Source organism: Danio rerio, chromosome 2 (assembly GCF_049306965.1).
Source record: "Danio rerio strain Tuebingen ecotype United States chromosome 2, GRCz12tu, whole genome shotgun sequence".
NCBI lineage: Eukaryota > Metazoa > Chordata > Actinopteri > Cypriniformes > Danionidae > Danio > Danio rerio.
Window position 1 is genome coordinate 20,757,854 of NC_133177.1, and position 10,174 is coordinate 20,768,027.

Genomic DNA, 10,174 nt, shown 5'->3' on the forward strand with positions numbered 1-10,174 from the left:
TCTTGCTCAAAAAGGAGTTTTGATAAACTTGCTACAGTATTAACAGCTTGAATTTTTAAAAAGCTTACATAATGTACTAAGAACGATGAAAAATGAAAAGTTGAGTGTTCCTTTAATAAGTGTGATTGCTGTCTTAAATCATTCACACATGAGACATGATCAAACGCTTTGCCAACTATAACACTAAACACTTTCCAGTGTAGGAGTATGTTTCTGGGGTAAGATGTTGCTTTTATTTTAAAGGCTTGACAGTTGTCACTGTCTTTCCATAAGCTGGCAATCATTATGACATGATAAAGAGGGTTGAATTCATTGAAGAGACAGTTATCGTAATGACACCGTTTAACATGCAAATTTGAGAAGCTTACTGTCAGCCAAAAGTGACCCAGTTTCATATGAAATGGGTTTGTGCTGTGGCAAATGTCAGCGTTCTGTATCTAATCAGATCTCTGTGTGACATGCTGTGATCATACTACAATTACTGGACTCTTGATTACAGCAGCATGTCTTTGGTGATGACCTTCTGAAAGATGAAGCCTGTCATACCTGCAGAAACAGATACAGAGTGTTTGCATTGCTCAATTATTTGCCAAATTAAAATGCCTGTTATTGCTGTCTATTTAACTTGCTCACATTTGAATGTTTATTTATTTAGTTTTTTTTTCACTCATTACAATTGCAAATTTAGAGAGCTTCAAGAAAAAAAAAAAAAAAACTAATAACTATTTTAATTACCAGGAGGAATAGCAAATCTCAGCCCTATTTTTAAGTTTCCTAATTCAAGTTTAGGATCTGGGGTGCCCCAGGGGTCCGTTACAACTACAGAGACTATTTTTATAATGATATTTTAGACAGTTTGAAAAACTGTGAGCTTTCTAAAAACTGGTTAAGTTCAAAATAATTAAATGGAGTGATGATGATTTGTACATCTAACATTAATACAGAGTGCAAAACAATACAAACTAAATGAGCAAAACAAGAAAAACTTGTAGTCAGGTTATTTTTCACCATGAGAACACAAAAAGCTATTATATAATTCTGTAAACAGCATTTCTTTGTTATGATTTTTATTATTTTTTATTATTTGGAGTGACATGTCATTCACAATTCACAAGTCTTACTTAGACTGTATTTAAATAAATATATAAATTAACTTTAAATTTGTTTAGCTAATTTTCGCCCACAATTAGCATTTTCCTCTCCTATTTTTCTATTTTGTTTTTTGGAAACAACAGCAACAATGCAATGATTGGCTGACGGCACAGCAGCGTAATGACATCATCTGATTAATATTCAATTGTCCATGTGAGCAAAATTACATAAAATTCACAGTAAACAGTTTGTTCAATATGATGCACAATAACTTGCCACTTTGTTGTGGGCTGCAGGCTTTGCCCTTTCATGTGTCAAGAGCAGTTTCTTTAGTTTTACAGTTAGAGCAGATTTTCCTTATTAAAGTAGCCATAGTAGTATTATAGTAGCCTTTTTTTTTAATCGGTGTAAAGAATAACTGGATGTTAAAAAAAGCATTTTGATATTAGTAAAGGCATTTGAAACTTTTGAGAAGTATCAAATCACCATCATATAAGCTGTCAAAACATGTTTATGACTGCATAAATGTATTATTGTTTTTAAAAATGTCACATATTGTGCATGTCTATTATCATACACAAATTGTACTAAAGCGGTCTATATTGATAAATCTATCAATAAGTTTTCTCTTTGCACCACCAGGTGGCAATCTTTGTGCTTTCATTTTGGGGGTGCAGGTTGCATAAGTTTTATTACTATATATATTTTTATCTCATATTTATAGTTGAAGTCAGAATTATTAGCCCCCTTCGAATTTTTTTGTTCTTTTTTAAATATTTTCCAAATTATGTTTAACAGAGCAAGGACAGTTTCACAGTATGTCTGATAATGTTTTTTTCTTCTGGAAAAAAGTCTTATTTGTTTTATTTCGTCAAGAATAAAACCAATTTTAAATTTTTTAAACACCATTTTAAAGACATAATTATTATGAGACATCACTCAGCGATGCAATGTCAGACACAATGCACTCAAATGGAGCTAGTGACATCACGGTGACGGGTAGGGTTAGGGGTGGGGTTAGGTGAGCCTATTAAAAAGCATTGGATGCAGCCAGAGTCTGCAGCCAGATCCCTCTCACCTCAACCTCCGCGCTCACCAGTGCCAGCACCCGCTCTGCCACTGGGGTTCTCTCCTCACCCTGCTCCTTCAGCCCTCTTTGCCATGGGTTCCAAGAGTGAAGTTTCTCTTTCATTAAAAGACCAGTCTGCGATGTGCAATTCCCACTGACGGCTGCCTAACAGCAGCTGCTTTTGTTCGCTTTAAACTTTTCAATAAACCTTCTGTTGCAATATTATATGTTCTGTGTATTCTGTTGAGCCATAATCTTCTTGTATTTTATTAGGTCACAATTTGTTTCACATGTCCAAACTTTTCTCCATTTAAATTTCTAAGATTATTATTTTGATATAAGCATAATAAAAATCAAAGGGCAGGTACAATCATAACCCACTTCTTTGACTTCATTTTTACAATGCAAATTCATAGCTATTTTGTTGTCGACATTTTTACTACAGACATTAATCATTCACAACAGGACCAACAGTTTCACATTTTGCAAAGAATAATAATACATTTGTTACAAAGAATGACATTTGTGACCCCCGACCATAAAACCAATAATATTTGACAATATTTATCTGAAATACAACCATTTAAATATGTAGAAATTGAAGGTTTAGAAAAAATCTAAATCCACTACCTGACAATCTTGTTGACCGTCCCAGTTGTAAGAGCAATAGATAATAACTTGATCATTTTAGTTGATCATTTGGAAAAGTGGCAGAAGGTAGATTTTGTATCCCAACCACCATAAATACTGCAGAAGTCTTATTGAAACTTGCATGGAACCTTTATTAGATTCTTTAAAAAAAATCAGTCAAGTTTAATGAAGGACACTTTCTTTGCCATTCCAGATGACTTTATTAATAAGTTATTTGAGTCATTGCAAAGATTTATGGGCACAATCCTCCAAGCTCATGGGATTCATACACAATATGAATTATTTTTCTACTGCACCATGACTTTATATTCTATACTGTACATTATTTCTGTTAAATGATTTGACCTTTGTCTAAGCAAGGTCAGACCTTATAGCCCTAATTAAATAATTAAAAATTAAGGCATGATCATGTTTTGTTTGGGTAATATTAGTGTAATCTAGAGGCCTTTGCCTCTTATAAAAGCTACTTCTGACACCAAATGATCAACTAGAAGTTAAGTTATTATCATTTGTTGTTTCTAAAACCGTCACATATTGTACAAATAAAATTGCCTTTAAAGTTCCACATTGCTAATCAAAAATTGAGTTTTAATGTATTTACAGTATACAATTCACAAAATGTTTAAACTTTATATTATAATGATTTCTGGCAAGGACGAGGCAGTGGGGTAGTGGGTAGCACATTCGCCTCACAGCAAGAAGGTCGCTGGGTTGCTGGTTCAAACCTCGGCTCAGTTGGTGTTTCTGTGTGGAGTTTGCATGTTCTCCCTGCCTTTGTGTGGGTTTCCTCTGGGTGCTCCAGTTTCCCCCACTGTCCAAAGACATGTGGTACAGGTGAACTGGGTTGGCTAAATTGTCCGTAGTGAATGAGAGTGTGTGTGTGGATGTTTCCCAGAAATGGATTGTGACTGGAAGGGCATCCGCTGCGTAAAAAAACTTGCTGGATAAGTTGGCGGTTTATTCCGCTGTGGCGACCCCGGATTATTAAGGGACTAAGCCAACAAGAGAATGAATGAATGATTTCTGGCAAAAAAAATCTATAATTTTGACCCAGACAATGTATTTCTCCAGCACTGTAAAAAAAAAAAGTTGAATAAACTTAAAATAATAAGGCAACCGATCACACACAGCTTTTTGAGTTAACTAAGTCGACTTAAAATATTTTGTTGAATTCCTTGTTTAACCAACAACATATTTTTGTTTGCTGAACAAATATTATCATGTTTACTCAACAAGATCTTTTGTTTGCTGAACAAAAATTTTCACATTTATTCAACAAGATCTTTTGTTTACTGAACAAAAATGATCATGTTTACCCAACAAGATCTTTTGTTTGCTGAACAAAAATTTTTACGTTTACTCAACAAGATCTTTTGTTTGCTGAACAAAAATTTTCACGTTTATTCAACAAGATCTTTTGTTTACTGAACAAAAATGATCATGTTTACCCAACAAGATCTTTTGTTTGCTGAACAAAAATTTTTACGTTTACTCAACAAGATCTTTTGTTTGCTGAACAAAAATGTTCACGTTTATTCAACAAGATCCTTTGTTTACTGAACAAAAATGATCATGTTTACCCAACAAGATTTTTTTAGTTTACTGAACAAAATAAAACAAACTGATTCATTATGCATTTACTATTAATTTTTAGGATTCAAATTGAATACACAAGAATAGTCAATTCACTTTTTTTATTTTTAACTGTGTTCAAATCACAATCCAAAACATTTGCATACAAAATCAGCATTTGACATTAGCCGTGTTCAGCATTGGGCTAGTTTGTACACAACTAGTACTGAATGTTTCCAGATTTGAAAAGATTGTACACTGCCTCAACATAAAATAACAAGCAACCTTACTAAAACCAAGCTATTAGTGTGTCCAAACACTCAAACCAGGTGAATATACAATCATCTAATCAGAGTAAACCCTAAAAGCCACTCCATTCAAACAGTCTTTAAAGTGTACTGCACTTTTGTCAACAAAGTACATCAAGTCCAAAAACAGACCTCAAAACATTCAAACAGTGGCACAGTAGGAAGTGCTTTCGCCTCCCACCAAGGTCGCTGGTTCGAGTCTCAGCTGGGTCAGTTGCCGTTACTGTGTGGAGTTTGAATGTTCTCCCTGCGTTCACGTGGGTTTCCTTTGGGTTCTCTGGTTTCCCCCACAGTCCAAAGACGTGTGGCACAGGTGAATTGGGTAGGCTAAAATTGTCCATAGTGTATGTGTGAATGAGTGTGTATGGATGTTTTCCAGAGATGGGTTGCAGCCGGAAGGGCATTCGCTGCGTAAAACAAGTTCATTGCGCTGTGGCGACCCCAGATTAATAAAGGGACTAAGCCGAAAAGAAAATGAATGAATGAATGAACTGAACTCTCGCAGATCATGTGCCACCAACCTCCATAAAACATGCTGAATCACTTAAAAAGTATATTTGAGTTCTTTTGGGTGTTCCATATTCAGTTTATACAAGAGGCTGAACAAGTAAGCGAAGGCTGCAGGCAGATGTGTGATATCCTGAAGTACTATGGCCTCCTCCAAGATTTTAGCGAGGTTCATCACATATTGCAGGGATGCAGAAGTGCCATTATCATCTTCCACCACAGTGAAGATTCCAATCCTTTAATCTCTGGTGCTGTGGTCTTCAGGGTCCGTGTCCTTATAGGAGATTAAGTAATGGGAAAATTAATTGATGTGTAATATTAATTACTACTTATTATTGTTATTACTATTATGCAAAGAAAATAAAAACATGTAATACTTTCGTACATACAAACAGTAACACTTTGAACAGTCTATAATATATAATAATTGAACAATATATTGACAACTTTTTAATATTTAGCAATTTTTTAAACTTTTATTTTACATAAAATTGCAAAGATTTACTTTTATTTGATACAGTTTCAATTGTGAAAGTTGTTTATTGTCCTGTTTAGAATATAACTGAGCCTTTAATTGTCATTCATAAGGGATTTATAAAGCATAAATAGTCCTCACTTTAGATTAGGTCACAACTGGATGAAGTTAAGCTCATAAAGCATATACTAACATACAAAGTAAATATTATTACATACCTTAATATTAGGATATTTAAATGTTAATTTGAATAGTTTATTAATCGTGTACTTAAGCATTCTGAATGATCTTAAAAACACCAAGTATTCTTAAATAACTGGTTTGTAAATAATGCAATACTTAAATTAGTAATACAAATGAATCATTAAAGTTAAAAAAATACAATCATTGAGCACTTCATGTAGAGTTATGCTTAACAGAAAATAAATTAACTATTCGCTAATACTAAATAAATTATTTAGAGCGTGCAGCTATTATAAGTGTTACCAAGCAGACTAATAAATGTAGAATAGGGTATGAAAATGGGTAACTTACCAGACATATCTTGAGAAAGCAAGCAGAATTTTTACGAAGAAAAATTGGCAATCCCTCAAGAGCTGCTCTTTCTCGATCAGTGACAATATCAGTGACCTAAAGGAAAGTCATTTACAAAGGGTGTTTTACAATCTTATTGTTTTGTAAGTAAAAATGTACTTAGTACATTTAAATGAGCATAGTATTTTATTCATGCTGTTGAAAAAACACATGGCTTTATTTTTAAAAAAGAATTTTGTGGTTTCCATACAATGGAATTTGATAATGGTTGTGTTGGCAAATTTAGAAAAATGTTTAGTTTCATGTGACAATTACTTTGAGTTAAAAACTACAGCTATTATTTTCTATTTTCCTCTTTGAATGTATTCATTTGAAATGGTCACTCAAAACAAGTGAAACATCTGTTATTTATCTTACTTCCATCTCACAATCAAAACACAACTTGACACAATTAAAATTAATGCAAAAGGGCTGGACAATTAAATTGTTGCAATTACGTTTTATTAGACTGTATTACCTGAGCATGAAATTCATGCTTTTGTGTTTGACAGGACAAAATATGTTGCACATGTTAAAAACATCAGTCGGGTGTACAAGAAAAAAAAAATCTTAATGAGTACCTGCTCATCCATCTTGTTTAAAGTTGTATCCATCTCTGGACCCATTGAATCCCTTCTTTTTCTGTAGAGTTTCAGGAGAGGTGCTGTATATTTATCAAGTCACTCGATTAACTGTCTCAGGAGATCTACATTACAGATCTGAGAAAACTCTTTGCAGATCTACAATATACAAAAAAAACATACATATTAATATTTACACATAATATATATATATATATATATATATATATATATATATATATATATATATATATATATATATATATATGTATATATATATATATATATATAAATATATATATATATATATATATATATATATATATATAAATATATATATATATATATATATATATATATATATATATATATATATATATATATATATATATATATATATATATTTGTAAATGTAAATATTTAAATGTTCAAATGCTGAATACAGATGTATTTTGAATTACCTATAATAATAATGTTGTTTGTTATTTTTAGCATTATCATTACTACCTTGAATGAAACCAAAGCAATTGCAATATAGTGACTTACCTCTTCCTTAAAGTCCAGGTTATCTCTCTCTAATTTCTTCCTGGCTAAATCTCAACAACTTCTTTTGGGCAAAGAGAAAAGGTTTCTTGCATCTGCTGGTGAATGACCGTCAAATTTCACTGATGATAGCAAGTCTCACCTCCTCAAGGAAATCTTGCATTGAATTATGTCATTGTCAATATTTCAGTCCTTTTGAGCAAAAAGAAAGAAAAATATATATTTAGCCCTTTATATTTTTTATGTAAATAAAAGCTAGCTGACTGTTAAAGCAAGTTGGTCTGAATATGATAGACATTTAGTCGAGCTAACTAATATACAAGCAAATCAAGCAATGAATTACATGAAAATCACACGATTTTCACACAAATTACACAGTTAAACACGTCACCGTTTGTTCCACTGGCTCTGGTTCGAAAGGAAAAAAGGTTATGATGTGCGCAATGCTGACAGCAATCTAGATAAACAGGACATAATGTTATATTCGTTTTAGCAAGGAAATTTGACTTGGATACCTGATCTGGTATGTTATATGATACTCATTGTATTAATCGTGAGTTATTAAAGCAAATGACTCGATTGAAATCGCTATTTGTTTCAAATACATTCACTCTAAACTTTTATTGATGTAAATAGCCAAAACCAAGTGCACGAAACAAGTAACTCACGGCTAAATTATAACAAATAGTTCCGTATTAGGATACACGCGCACATCAAAGGCAACATATCAAATAATATAACGTTAGATGACAACAAAAAAGACATACATACCTATGATTTAGTGATGTGACGTTGTGCGCCGAGGCTTTGAAGCATGTATCAAAAAAACGATACATCTCGCAGTGAAGCAGTATACCGGAGCTTGATTCGTTTTGCCATCATCACGTGATCAGTGACGTCCGAAGCTTCATTTTCGCCTTTACCCACGTGACTGCTTCGAATTTTGATTCAAAGGTTTAAACACCCTCATAGTAAAGTGTATAGCGAGAGAATTGGCGTCTATTACATACATTTGTTTCAAAGCACTGCACCAGTCCCAAACACCAGTAATTAAACTAAACTACAATAGTATTTTTAGTAAAAAGGTTTTGAACAATACTAAAGTGTATTAGCGTATTTTTTATGACTATCTTTAAAGAAAACCACCGCATATCGTAGTATTGTGTTTGACAGAGAAGCTCTGTTGAAGCAACGTTCATATAGCGTCCTCCTAGAGCACTCGCCTCCCAATCCGGGATTGTAGGTTCGATTCCTGCTTGAAGCAGGACTAGTTGTATTATGATAAACTTTAGAATACCTTGGATTTTACTACAATCATCAGTTGTGTAATGTAATAGATCTTGTGTAAAAACTACAGTAATTGAGTAATTTGTTTATATTGCTGTTTTTGTATTACTACATGAATGAGTTGGTCAGTTGTGAACATTTGACATTATGGCAACACAGTGCTTTCCCACACTTTCACCAGAAGAGGTCCTCATCGAGCTCTGATTTAGAAAGCTTCGAGTAACGAACCTTTTTCCGATACAATTGAGTCGAGCGCTTCACTGGTTCAGAAAGCTTCATTTCACCATCACTACTATGATTTAGCAGAAACGTCGTTGGCCTGCTCTTAACCGCTCTATCACGGTCTCTCACATCATTAATACACTGGTAAAATAGATCGGGCAGTCAGATGGGTAGCACATCGCACAAAAAACATGTATACAATTATATACAATCGATTATGAAAACGATTGACACGTAGCTCCGCAGAAAGAAAGATGGTTCGTTTTGTCGCGCGCACGAGACAGGTACCCCCTGCAGTGAGCTATGGAAGTAAATTGCCTTTTTGTTGGCGCATGCGCCTTATAAGCTTCTGGCGCATGCGCCAACAAGAAGGGCACGCATTAACGCAAAACTAAGAATTTTGTATTAGTTCAACGAAATATTTTAAGTTTTTCACATTGAAGCACCATATCTGTTGAACAAACTAACTATTATTTGTCAGCATTTCAAATGAAAATATTTAAATTCAGTTAACTTATTAATCTTTGTTCAGAGGACTTTTTGAAAGTTGGCGTTTTTACAGTGAGACGATTGCTATTGTCTCACGAGAGCTGTAAATCCACTGTTGACAGACTGACTGACTGACAGATCGATATCCCCACCCACCCCTGTCCCTACACCCAACCAATAGTGTTTTTAAAAAGCACAGATTGATCAACACCCACCCATTTCGCTAAACACAACGACAGTATTTTTGAAATAAATCCAGAAAAAAAAAGCCTCCTGATTTTTTTTTTTACCACATTTTCAGATTTTACCACATTCTAACCCTGTTATTTACTTGTTTCTTTTTTTTGGCTTTTGTTTTTGTCTTACCACTTTCTGAAACCGTTCTTCACCAGACTCAACCCCCATAGTGGCTTCTGGCTACATAATTTGCGCTCTCCAGAAATGTACATAGGGCTGCATTTTCAGAATGAGCCTATGTTAGAGTTTTTAGCATTTTAAAACACTCAGTCTTTTCTCGGGATACCAGGCATAACCATAACAACTGCAAACATTTTAAAACAAAAACTCACTATTGTACAGCAAATGGCACCTTAGGGCTGTCCTGTATTACTACTTTTTTTTTTTTTTTTTTTTGACAAAAAGCATTACTTATCAAAGAAGTGTCTCCATTAGGCAGGGCACAACCACACTTCTGGAACTGATGCCTTCGTCTAGAAAGCTGAGTGACAAATGACAAAATGATTGTCATGCTTTTGTTTGAGATGCAGCTGACAGAGACGATTGTTTTACAAATCTAAATAGAAGT

At 33.7% G+C, this 10,174-nt stretch overlaps 1 long non-coding RNA gene across 1 annotated transcript; it reads right to left on the reverse strand.

The window, feature by feature from the left end:
- Positions 1 to 4,491: 4,491 nt before the first annotated feature.
- Positions 4,492 to 8,169, reverse strand: LOC137487779 (uncharacterized). Its single transcript, XR_011006508.2, has 5 exons — positions 8,143 to 8,169; positions 7,375 to 7,563; positions 6,829 to 6,987; positions 6,209 to 6,304; positions 4,492 to 5,473 (listed from the first exon to the last, which is right to left on the reverse strand). It is a non-coding gene; the product is annotated as an uncharacterized lncRNA (long non-coding RNA).
- Positions 8,170 to 10,174: the final 2,005 nt, after the last annotated feature.